Here is a 12,640-nt window from a genome sequence, read left to right as displayed (position 1 = left end):
TTTTGTCTTGCATCTCCCTACAGTACTCAGTGTACAATATCCAGTGTTTTCATCCAATGATTAGAAAATCTGTAACATAACTGTTCATGATGTTTGCTGTTGTAATGCCTCACAGTGGGGCTGATGGTTTTATTTACACTTGTGAGATGAATTGAAGATCCTGAGTAAAAGCTGTAGATTGATCTAAAAATAGAACCATAACTTCCTTCTCCTCATTAAAAATGTCATGCTTGGTGGGTTAAAACTGACATGTAACAGTCCCAATATCAAATATTTGTCCTGTAATATGAAACCATGATAAATGTCACTCTGGTTAGTTACTGTAAGAAGTGGTGGGTTTGGCACACAGTGTCACGTTATTAATTCACTATACTGAGAATGTGTTTGCTCTTTTGCATGCTATGAGGAAAAATAGAATTATATTATATTGCATTATAGGAAATGTAATATATCCATCCACTCAAAATTTGCAACTGCTGTTTCAGTATGCAGATGCAACTTATCTAAAGGAGAAGAAAAAACAAGTAAGGCACTAACTTCCATATGTACTGCAGTAGGAAAAAAAATATAAACAGGCATACGTAAGGAATTAAAGAGGTTTGAGCTGAGATTAATGATTGAACAGTAATATTTGTAGAGAAAGGCAAACTTTAATAAGAGTAGATGAGTTTTCCCCTAAAAATAAAGATTAACTTGTTCAAGGGTACTTAATTATGACTGAATTTTGAGGTAAGTAGAATATTTCATCTGGGAAAAAATATTTTAAGATAGCTGCCCATACTACTTCATTCTTTTTTGTATTTAAGTCTTACTAAGAGATGCAACGCTGGTCTGTAAAAGATCTGATCTCATTCTGATGCACTTTTTGTCTACTATCAGCACCAGTTATGGTTGTTCCTACCACATTTTCCAGTCAGGGCTCCCCAGCTCTCCTTGGCCTCTCTCTGCCCTCTGTTTGACATCTTGTGGTTGGCATTTAAGGCCCAAGAAAAACAAACAGTGCAGCCAGTATTTTGCTTGTAACTTTAGTTTCATAGTTTGATGGGGAATAGTAAATAGAAGGACAAACTGTTACTATTTTATGTGGTCTTGATCTTAAGAGAAAGGGATTTCCATGGCTAACGTGTTGTTGTGATGTGCCACACAGGTAGAAATGCCCAACACCAGCTCTGCTGGCTGTAAAACCCTGCAGCAGTGGCTGGCTCATCACAGTCTCTGGCTGGCCTCACTTCTCAAGAAGAAAAAATAAATCTGCCACAAATCCATCCAAAGAAGGAGCAGCTGTTCTGTTCATACTTCCAGACAAATTTAAGTCACATTTAGGGATGTAGTGGGACAGCTGCCCCATGCTTCAGAGCAGAAACCGATTGTGGAGAGCTCCTTCTGGTGCCCCTCACTGCTGAAGTCCCACCTGGACACAGCTGTGACACATCTGGAGCTTTGGGAGCTCCAGCTGTGTAAGGACAGGCTGCAGGAGATGTCCCCCCTGAGTTATGCAGTCCTTCAGTGCTTTAGTTGTGTCCTGTGGCCTCATCTCCACGTGGGTAGGGATATCACTGGAATTAGCCATGAGAGTTGTTGAGTTCAGCTGGCAAAGTTGCACAAGTTTCTTTATATGCACAGCAAGGTGCATCACTGAGCTCTGCATTCCCTGGACCACCGCTGTGTGCTCATGGAGCTCTTATGGGCTGGGTTGGAGAAGAGTTCTGTAGTCACCCAGCAGTCTCCAAAGAGCACCTTTGCTACTGCTGACCTGCTGCAGCTTCCCAAGGATAACGTGTGTGACTCACTGCTTTCCTCCTCAGCTCCGCAGGAGCCCTTCTGCACTGATTTTCTTGCTTTCTGATCCTTGCTGTTGAAGTACAATTCCCTGTATGTAGTAAATAACATTTCAGGATTGATTAAGTCCCAACATGAATCATAATGGAAATGCTGAGCTATACACACGGCTCTTCACATCTCTAAGTCTGTGGAGATGAATAACAAGTTCTGTAGTGATAGCCTTAAGGTGAGTTTGCAGTTTTGCTGGGAGCTGAACTCACTGGTTTCTGTTTTAATGTAGGCAACTTGAAGTGAAATTGTGGCATGGGCAGAATGAGCATAGTTATTTCTAGATAGCTTAAAGAATGGAGTATGATTTCAAAGGTCATGTGTAATTATACTTTTATTCACGAGGCTTGTGATTTATATTATAACAAATATAATTCATGTGTTGTATTAATCATACTGAATTCTGAATCAGAACATCAAATTTTGCAGTGCTATAATTAAGAAAAATGAAAGTGATAAGGAGCAGCAGCTATGTTAGCTAATGAAGGAGTTAATTTCAACGTGTGTTTTAGCCCATTAAGTACTACAAAGCAAGAAGTGCTGCTTTGCCAGCACATCTAAAGGAAGGCAGTTAAGCACCACTCCCTTCCCCAGCCAGCCTTGCTGGGAATACCAGAGAGCTCCAGCTCCAGTTCCGGCAGGAGCCTGCACAAGAAATGTGCAAGAAGATAAAAATCACTGGTGCAGATTGTCACTTAGCAAGGAAAATGTATTTGTATTCTGCACGTGGACACGAATTTTTCCCTATGCAAATGTTTTTATCCTTTCAGGTTGGACTAAGTTTTATAAAATTATAAAGCCAAGGGCTCAGGTGTTTTTTTCTGTGTGTCTGGACTCTGCAGAGGCTGGGATCTGCAGGCCATCCAGGACAGGATTGTTCATGCTGTGCTTTGCATTCTTCTTTTTTTTTAAGAAATCTGAAACGTTTTCCTTGTGTGGTTTCACAACCCCATCTTTTTTTTATTTTTTTCCCAAGCAGCAGGAGTCCTATCACTAGATCAAATTTGGAATTCACTGCTTCCAAGAATTGTCTAATGGATCCACATGTTTACACAGCATGACACTGGCATCCAGATAGAGTCATGAAAGTCCCCAATCAGTGCTAGTGTTTCATGCTTCCTCCCTGCTTAAAGTAAAGAAGGAAAAAAAAAAAAAAAAAAAAAAAAAGGGAAAAGCTACAGGCACTTTTTTGCTGGTACTCAGGGGAGCAGTGAATGATCCCTCTGTTTCAGCCACCAGTACTCACTCACAGAATGTTGGAAAAGACTTCTTCCATCTGCTCTAACTGAAAATGCCAACCCTCAGGTATTTTTTCAGTACTTACTGTATCAATAAATATATCTTAAAATCACAGAATCCCAGAACTGCCTGGCTTTTAAGAGACGTTAAAGATTACCTACTTCAGCCCCACTGCTGAGGACACACCAGACCAAGTTGCTCTGAGCTCCACACCTGGCCTCACATCCAGGGATGAATGCTACAAAACGGGAGAGTGGGAAATGGCATTTCCAGACCCAACCCTTTCTTCCTTCCTGAGACTCCCTGCTGGATGGAAACTTTTATCTGTGTAGTGATGTGCCCCTGGTGTGTCCCTGTGCTGATCTGAGCATTTGTGTGGCCTTATGGTGACAGGTCACCCAAAGGATCTGTCTGAAAAACCAGAGTAGTGAGGGGCAGGCTCAGGCACTTGGCATTTGTGTAGCATGGGATGACCACGTGTAGTTTACTCACTCCTGCATTCTGGTGAGTGTTTGATTCCTGCTGCCTGTTATTGGATGTGAATAAATCAGTAGCAATTACTTGGCATCAACATTCCACGGTCATTTGCTCTGAAGAAACTTAGTCCCTGGTAGCATTAAGTGAAGGGAGGGGGGTTTGGCTGGGACACCAGAACTTTTTCTTTTTTTTAATGCTCTCATGGGATCTTTCACTTCCACACAAGCAAACTGCCTGAACTGGCCAAGTGGTCTTGATTTAATGTTGCTTTATGAACGTGACTTGTCGCAGCTGCAGGATGTCATAACCTCTATTTCCTTCGCTTAGATTTGAAATCTGGAGCCATATGATTCAGATGAACCACAACTGGCCTTGCTTAATTTAACTTGATGTATTTGTTTTGAAAATACTGTTGTTCACTCCAAGTTTTAGCTGTTAAACAAATTAAGCTGATCTGCACTGGTAAATGGGGAATACTGACCAGCTTGATTAAAAAACTCCCTAAACGCTGCAAAGAAAGCTCCAGCAATCTTATCAGTGCCAATGAAAATATTTCATTAGTGTCAACTTAAAAAATCAACACTTGTTTTAAATACTAAAATTAGAGATTGTCCCTGAGATGAGTGTAGCTCTGATACAAAAAGAAACCCCAAATCCTTACAAAAATAATTGAATGTTGTACAGTATTTCAGGGAAGTACAGTGAGCTCACCAAAAACTGTTGCTGCAGACAGGATTCAGAGTACAAGATGATGAGCAGAACTGAGTTGGCTTTGCCTTCAAAATTTGATTTTACAGGGCTCCTGTTCTTGTGCAGCTTAGAAACAAGCTCTTGCATTTGAAGTAAAGCCAACTGGATTTGTAAAGATACTTATCTTATTCTCTGGCCCCATTCAAATCACCAGAAAATATTAAGGCTGACAAGCCTAACTTGATACACTTCTCAATTAATATTTTTATGTTATAGTACACACAGATTTGCACAAGTGCCAGGTCTGAAGTCACTCAGCTGGTTTCCAAGCAGCAGATGCTGCCTTCACTACTGTATATCTGCTCTCCACAACAGTAAATATTAATGTCAGAGTTTAGTGTCTTCCTTCATAACTTGTTGCATTAGGGAAATCTTAATTTAGTCCATTTTAATATGAGACTAAACTTTTCAGTTCTAGGTTCACACGTACAGTGTGTGTCAGCTCTCCACAGCTCCCTGTTACTTTTGGCATTTTGTCTTCTGTTGAAATTTATGTGCTCATCGGTTGAGCAGGATTTTTTGTTGTTTTGTAAATTATTTTTTAAGAGTAACTCATCAGGAGTAAGCAGTCAGAATAAAAGCTGTGCCACATCCTTTCTAAAGATGTTTCATTGTGTGCTTTCGACGTGTGAAATTAAAAACAGGAAAAAAAGAGAAACAGTCTTTGCCATGGCTGTAGTCTGTTAAATACAAAAAACCCCAAACCTTCCCCAGCATTTGCAAACTCACCATTTTACTGAAGAGATTGAGTCACAGCAGAAGTGAAAAATCCCCCAAAAGGGTCTGTCTGTGATCCCAATCACTGAATTCTCAATTCTCAGTCTCAACTGCTAATATGTCCTGTGAGATTTTTCTTACTGTTTGTTAGTTAGATCATTTACAGGATCTAATTTGTAGATTTTTTTTTAATGATTACATTTAGAAATGTCATAACCTAATTACATTCTTCACTTCCACTTTCTACAGCTGCTTGTTCATAGTGGTATTTTGTAAATTTTCTTATTTAATTATCCATAGATGCTCAGAGAGACCAAACAGAAAGTTTGAGAGCTGGGATCCTTTCCCAAATGTAGTTTAGAGCTGTCGGCCAGTCAGTGAACTGCTGGTGCAGGCTGAAATGGGAGCAGCCCCAGCAGCACCTGCTGGAACAGCATCTGCAGGATGCTGAGTTTGGCAAGTCAGCATTTGCATGGTGATAACGTGCAGGTGGATCAGTGTGAGGGCACCCACAGAGCTGCTTCTAATTGTCAGGTGTGTCTTATGGAGTGGAAAAGGGTGGAGGAAACTGTATTCAAATACTGAAAATTACCTTACAATTAACATGCAATTTTACTTGATGGGTTTGGGGCAATACTACCTACTGCCAATTGACTGAGTGAGGTTTCTTTTCCTCCTCTTGTTTCCTGTCCCTCCCATGATATTGCAACAAGCTGGTTCTGAGTTACTGTAAGGCAGTGGAGCCATTCTGGTTAAAAGCTGGTGTTGGTGTCTGGAGGCAGTGCTGTGGCCCAGGGATTTGGCTGAATTCCTTACCAGTGGCTCCATGACCAGCTGGAGCAGCGTCTTGCACTTCACCATCTCCTTTTCATTTTTTTTTTTTTTTACAAGGTCACTGAAATTTTTTTATGCACCCTAAGATTTAACCCATCCAGTATTAGACTGTACTATGTCCCAGCCTTGCAGGCTGACCTGACTTGATATTCACACACACACACACACACACACACACAGAGCTGACATTTCACACATCTCTCTGTCAGAGCTGAAGAGCACTTTCTGTAAGCTTGCTGACAGCTCAGTGGCACCACGTGTGGCCAGGCAGCTCCCAGGAGGGGACATGTCTGACCCCTGGCTCACCTGGGGAGCTGAACGTGGGCACTTTGCTGCCAACAGTGTGAACTTGACCACCTCCAGCCGCTGGGATGCCTGTGCTGCCTCCTGTGCTGGTACCTGCCTGATGGCACGTGGTGCCCTCTCATCTCCCCTGCTGCTGGGACACAGAGCTGCCTTGGAGTCTGTCCTCAGTGACACAGGTTCCTGGCTGGAAGGTCTGCAGTGTCTACCAGAGGGGAAGGATTGCAGAAGGGACTTCCAGGGGAGCAGGGAGGAGCTGGAGGTGGGCTGAACGTGTGTCTGAGACAGAAAAGAAGAATGAGATTTTGCAACAAGGAGGAAGTGGGGTGGTTGGTTTGCACAGTTCTCAGTGGCCCACCCACTTGTTTTGACATAAATACCTACTCTCGAGCTATGCTGAGGCATGAAGACGACACGTACCCTCACACTTGTGATCTTCAGGGTTTGTTGCTGCTCTTTGAAGAGTGAGCTTGATGTTTCAGTGTTTTGTTTGGAGACTCAAGCATTTCGATTTGTAATTCTGCCCTTCTAGCCATTTCCCTGATTTACCTTGCAGAGTAAACACTCTTTTGTCCTGTTTCCCAGACATCCTTTTCTTTGCTGTTGGCTTAATTTTGAGATATGATATTCAAGTCAGAGGTGCCTCCTTGGGAGCAAAAAAAAAAAAAAAAAAACCACAGCAGCTAATGGTTTGAGTGAGCTAACTATTTTTTCTGTTTAGAAGCAGCAGCTTACTTTCCAGTATTCTGGAAGTCCTCAAACACAGATCCTGCCAAAGGCACTGACTTTAACAGCAGCAGTGCTTAGGAGAACACGCTCAGGTTTTCTGGCAGCTCTTACAATTCCCTTAGAATAAACAGGCACATTGCTTGCAGCGAGTGCCCCACAGTTTGGAAAGCACTGCTGAAGGCAAATTTGTGAAGAATTTCTTCTTGTGGTTATAGTTCTTCATTTTCATTTCTTCTACAGTGGGTCCAGTTTCCTCAGGGTTTGATATCCAAGATCTTAATATCAAATCTGGAATTAATGCAGCTGTATTTAGAGACCAAGACATTTGCAGGGTTCATAGCAATAATTCACTGTGTGGCACAGTGGGGAACTCAGTGTGTTTTAAACATTCTCCCCCTGTGCATGTACAGATTTTTATAGTTGAATTGAGAATTTATAACATGCTGGGTCTCATATTCCAGGTCTGTTTGTTTCTAAATCTATACAGAGAACTTGGACTAGGTAATAAATTTCTGCAGATGAAATGAAGGCTGATTAGAATTTTAATATCAAGGAAGGAAATGGCCTTGGGTAGTGCACTACAGAGCAGAACAGGCCTTCTGTTAATACACAAGAGTATTACTGTTTTCTTGAACTTTGCCTTCCAATCCAATTACAACTTGTGCCTAGAAATCATAACTCTGGTGCCTCCCAGTTGATAATGTTGAATGTTATCCTTGTCCAAGCTTATATAATTTCCAGTAGTAAAAACAATCTTGATTATAAAACTGCTAGATAATATACTCCTAAAACTGAGTTATGGGCAATAGTACATGGTCTTTGTTGATAAACAAAGCAGTCATGATGGTATATCAAATTGACCCAGTTCTGTCTCGTTTTAAATTAAACGAAATCAAAAGCTCTTCCTTGGGACGTGCAGTTCCTGTGATGACATATTGCATAACTCACACTTCGTGATAAGAATGAAGACAAAGCTTTCAATGTAAATGATTTTTTTTTTTTTTTTCAAGCCAAGCAAAATAACGGGAATCTCTGTGTTGGCTTTCATTTTAAGCACGTCTGTGATAGCATCATGCTCCCAGTATGAAATGAGCTCATCCAAGGAGTAGTTCCTGCCACTATCAGTGTAAGCCATCACAGCTCAGAACGTGTCCTCCTCCCCTTGCCCTCACTGGTGACTGGATTGGACAAGATGCTGCATCATTCCCTGGATCTGTATTCACCATTCCTTGGCTGCACACATCTTTGCTGCACATTTACAGCAGAAAATATCATTACTGAAGTGTGGAATCACATTCTGGTATTATTTAATGAAAATCAATTCTGATTCCCTGCTACTTCAGAGTATGTTATTAGCATAGTACAACTAATGATTTTCTTACAAAGGGAATGATAATTGTATCCTTGTTTAGATGCTGCCTGTGTATTTATAGCATATAAATATATGTAGCCAAATGTGGTGGCTAAACTTGGCTGCTTCTCCTGCTGGTTTCTGTGGGTTTGCTTCATTGTCCAGAAAAAGTGACAACATTCTCAACTCTCTTGCATCCATCACCAGGTTTGGTGAGATGGCCACTCTTGGCAGGAAAAGATCAATGGATATTTGTTTATTTGGGCCTTTAAATTTTATAGCAGACTTTTATCATTTATTATCTATCTCTAAGAAGTTTTGTTTATCATTCTCACACCATTAAAACGTCACATTAGTGGCACAGTCTGAAACATATTTATCCCACTCTAAAATCTCAAGGGGTTGTGCACAGGCTGTTATGCAAGTAGGTTTATTTTAGATTTCTTCCCTTTCTTCTTTAATCACTTGTGTAATGTGTTTGAAATTTATGTCTGATGTTGATTCCTTTTTGTGTTCCATTGGGGGCATTTGATTTTACAGCTGAAAGGATTGAATACTAAATGTTCTTTTTGCATGGGTACATAAGAAGGTATTTTCTTCTTTCAGTCAGAGAAAGGCATTCCTGGGATTTAAGGCCTGATAAAGTAACAAAAAATATTGCAAATCAAAAAAGGCTAAAGTATAAATGTAATTTTATAATTTGGGGGTTTTATACTGTAAATCAGGGCAGAAAGAACAAACTATGGGAGCTACCATTCCAAATGAAGAAATTAAAATTATTACTTTGTGTCATCCACACTGTAAGAAGATATGGGTGAACTCTGACTTCTTTAGTGATTTCCCCCCCTATATTAGCCCACAAGTCTTTCAGTAACCAGAAACAGACAGGTTTGTGATGACTTGGTATAAGGAATCTGATGCTGAGAAAAAGAGTTGTGTTCAGATGATTCACCCATTGTTTTTGTTTCCCCCTTGTTTTTAAGAGTAGAAAAATGCTAATGTTTCCTTTCTTTTCTGGACTTCCAGACTGGAACCGAAGTTGATAATACTGCTCCTAGGGTAAAATACCCTTCACAGATCTTCTTTGTAGAGCTTATGAATTCTTTTGTTTGAATTCTTGCAGTTTTTTGGGCACAGCACAGTAAGTTTAGTGTTGGTATCTGCATTAGACGTGGCATTTCAGTAACATTCCCGTTTAAAGGCTCTGCTGTGATTCAGTGCTGAAGGTGCAGTGAGCTGGCAGCTCTGGAGAGACTCATTTCTTTCTGCTGCCATATGTTATCTTTGATCAGGAAACCATTTGAACTGAGATGCCTTCAGATACAATATGAGCAAATATAGAAGTCCAGACCTTACCAGACAGTTTTGCTGCAAGGGAGGACCCAGTTGTGGTTTTGCCTACAAACACTTTTTATTAGTTGAGTTACAGTTTTAATTACTCACAACTGTGAGGGATTTCATGTCAGCCATGTGAGCTCTGTGAGCATTCAAAATTGAATTATCATCATGAGTTTTCCGTGAATGTCCCTCCTCAATTCACTTCGCTCAAAAGCTGAGGAGAAGAGAATGTGACTCAAGATCACTTTCTTCAGTAGAACAAAATGCAAAGCCTAAGTGATCCAGCTGTCATCTTATACTAGAAACTCCTCGAACAATCCAGGCATCATACAAAATTCTGGCATCAAACCAGGCAGCTGGTGACATCCAGTGCTCCAAAACTGACCAGTAATGCGTGTAGTGACAGACATGGACAAAGTGCTCCATCATGTGCCAGGAGCAGTGTTCCTGTCACTGACCCTGGAGATCTTCCCACCCAAAGGGGTACCTGCCCTGCTCAAAGTGCTCCTGAAATAACCAACTGCAGAAGGAAGTGGACACACGTGTGTAACTCACTGTCCCTGTGAACACTGAGTGAATTTTGCAGCTTTCTCAGAGGTTGCCACCTAAGAGTTTCCAGAAGAACTGGTGAGAGTGCAGCTACCACCTTCACCCATCATTCTTCCTGAAGGATGATGCTACATCCAAGGCTTGTTCAGGCAAAGACATCTTAATCTTATTGTAATAGGTTCTAATTACTCACTTCTGCAACATCCCTGCCTGGGAGTCACCACAAGCCAGATACTCTGTGAACGATTATCCCAGGAAGTTAATTACTGTGGAGTCACTCCAGCTCTTTAAAATGCATTGCCTGTACCAATACCATAAATCCATTTTCCTCTCCACTTGCTGTGGAGCCCTTTGTACCCTGAGTTCTGTGTTAATCAAGGCCCAGAAGTGCTGCTGTGGCTCATTCCTCACGCTGCTGGTTGTCATGAGCACGTGCCATGGGGACACGGGTACAAAAGACACTGATAACCAAACAGGTCAGGTATATTACAGCCCAGCTTTTAAAATTCTGATTATCACTCTGGAGAAAGAGCCACAAAAAATGCTATGGAATTGTCTGTCTTTGTAGTGGATTTTGTGGCTTCCTATTTGCAACATTTGTTGCGAATAAATTTTTTGCACTTTGGCCAAAACAAGACTGTTTTTATGACTTTACTTCCAAATGTGCTGAAAGCTTATGTTGCTGCGTTATTTATTGTACAGCACTTAAATAACTTTATATACTGAACATATGCTAGAGCAGAATTCACAAATGGCATCTCCCTCAGTGTAACTTCAGAAGAATTTCAGAGAACCTGCAGTTGGTGTCCTACTGCGACCACGTAACTTTGCAAGGAAGACAGATGATTTAAAAAGTTTTGGGACAGAACTGGGAAAATTATAAATATTTGAAATTATGACAGTACCAGGAACATCAAGCCTAATTTGACTGAAATCCAAACCCTAATCTAAGAAGCTAAAAGAAAAGTAATGAAAGATACAAGGCTTTTACTAGGGATGAAGGATTTCAGAAGCCTTAAGAGGTCTGTGGGCTCTATTATATGGGTTATGTTTCTAACACTTCCCAATGTGGATTTAAAGTAGTTTTTTATTTAAAAAGGAAAGATATACAGGCAGTTTGGCAGTAGGTCTACTCTTTGAATAGATAAAAATGCCTAAAAACCCTCTTTGACAGTTGCTTGTAAGAGGAGCTGTATTAGATCTTTTTCTGCTTTTATTTCTAGTAAATGTACTGCCTGAACAGCTTAGGAGGTGTTTCAGGCTAATTATCCATTTGCAAGCAACAACTGTGTCTCAAATCTTTTGATCATGTGCCAGTTTTAAACTGAAAACAAACCTTGATAAGACTGCACTTTCCATTTCTTTAGACTTTGTCTTTTGTAGTTAGTCAGAAATTTTGCATAGATTTTACTATGCATTTCCTACTGTCAAATGTGTGTTCCTTTTACCTTAATGCCATAGACATCCTTAAACCAGCTCTGCTTAATTAAGTGGTAAAGGAAGAGTGTTTTGCCATATCAGTTCTTGCAGCATGTATGTCTTTTCCTGTTAAGGCACTCCTATTCCTAAAACATTTCCCATTATCACTGGTGTCCTGACAGCAGTAATCTCTTAGGAGGTCTAATCTGAGACCAGGTTAAAAAAAAAAAACAACAAACTTTAAAAATCCTGAAATCCTGTGAGCTCAATCTAACTTTTGTTCTGTGGTGACCAAAGAGTAAAAGAAACCCTTTTAAATAAATTTGTTCTCTTTCTAAATAGGTAACTAGCCAAATGCATTTCAAGTATTTGTTCAACTGATCAAATATTGCTTTAGGTTTAGAAAACAAATTAACCAAATGTTTGACGAATTAGACATTTTGTACCTGAACACTTCCCTGTGTCATTACTTCTGCACTGATGACTCTAAGTACCATGGTCAAAATAAAAGACCCTTTCCATCAAAATAAGTCAGACAAATGTTTAATTTTTTTTTTTTTAATTTTAGTTCTTCGTGAAACAACTAAACTGTGGAAGTTCACAGTTTTTTTATTTTACCCTTTTACTTAAGAGAAAGTCACACCAGTGTGTCAAATTTAAGTCCTTACTTCTTCTGTTGATACCTTGATTGGATGAAGAATATATTTTTATATATATATATATACACATATATGGCAGAAACATAACTTGATAGTTGGTCATTAGTCTGAATTTGAGATAAACGTTAGTTTGAATTTGAGATAAGCACGTTTCTATGTGTGTGGGTTCAGAAAGCAGAACAGTCTGTCCTGACACTAAATAAACACAGTTTCCAGGTGGAAATTCTCAATTTAGGTGTCTGATTAACTCCTAACTCAATGGCTGTGCTTTAAGATCCTGGCAGTGTTTGAGTCCCTGGTATTAGATACCATTCCTCTTTCTGCTCTGGAAGTAGAAGCTGTGAACTCCTTTTTCACACTGTCAGGGTAAGATTCTCTACTAATTAGCTAATAGCAGGAGTGGACTCAGAGACACTTAGGCATGTCAAAGGCATTTTTGCACGCT

General features: G+C 40.2%; 2 protein-coding genes across 4 annotated transcripts in view; one reads left to right on the top strand and one right to left on the bottom strand.

The window, feature by feature from the left end:
- C15H7orf50 (chromosome 15 C7orf50 homolog) overlaps positions 1 to 12,640 on the top strand; it is a 123,263-nt gene that overhangs the window by 70,214 nt on the left and 40,409 nt on the right. The window lies entirely within an intron of this gene.
- GPR146 (G protein-coupled receptor 146) overlaps positions 1 to 12,640 on the bottom strand; it is a 48,732-nt gene that overhangs the window by 26,916 nt on the left and 9,176 nt on the right. The gene's annotated exons all lie outside the window — the stretch shown is intronic.

This window comes from Sylvia atricapilla, chromosome 15 (genome assembly GCF_009819655.1).
Source record: "Sylvia atricapilla isolate bSylAtr1 chromosome 15, bSylAtr1.pri, whole genome shotgun sequence".
In the NCBI taxonomy this organism is placed as follows: domain Eukaryota; kingdom Metazoa; phylum Chordata; class Aves; order Passeriformes; family Sylviidae; genus Sylvia; species Sylvia atricapilla.
This window is presented reverse-complemented; position numbering and strand designations above follow the sequence as displayed.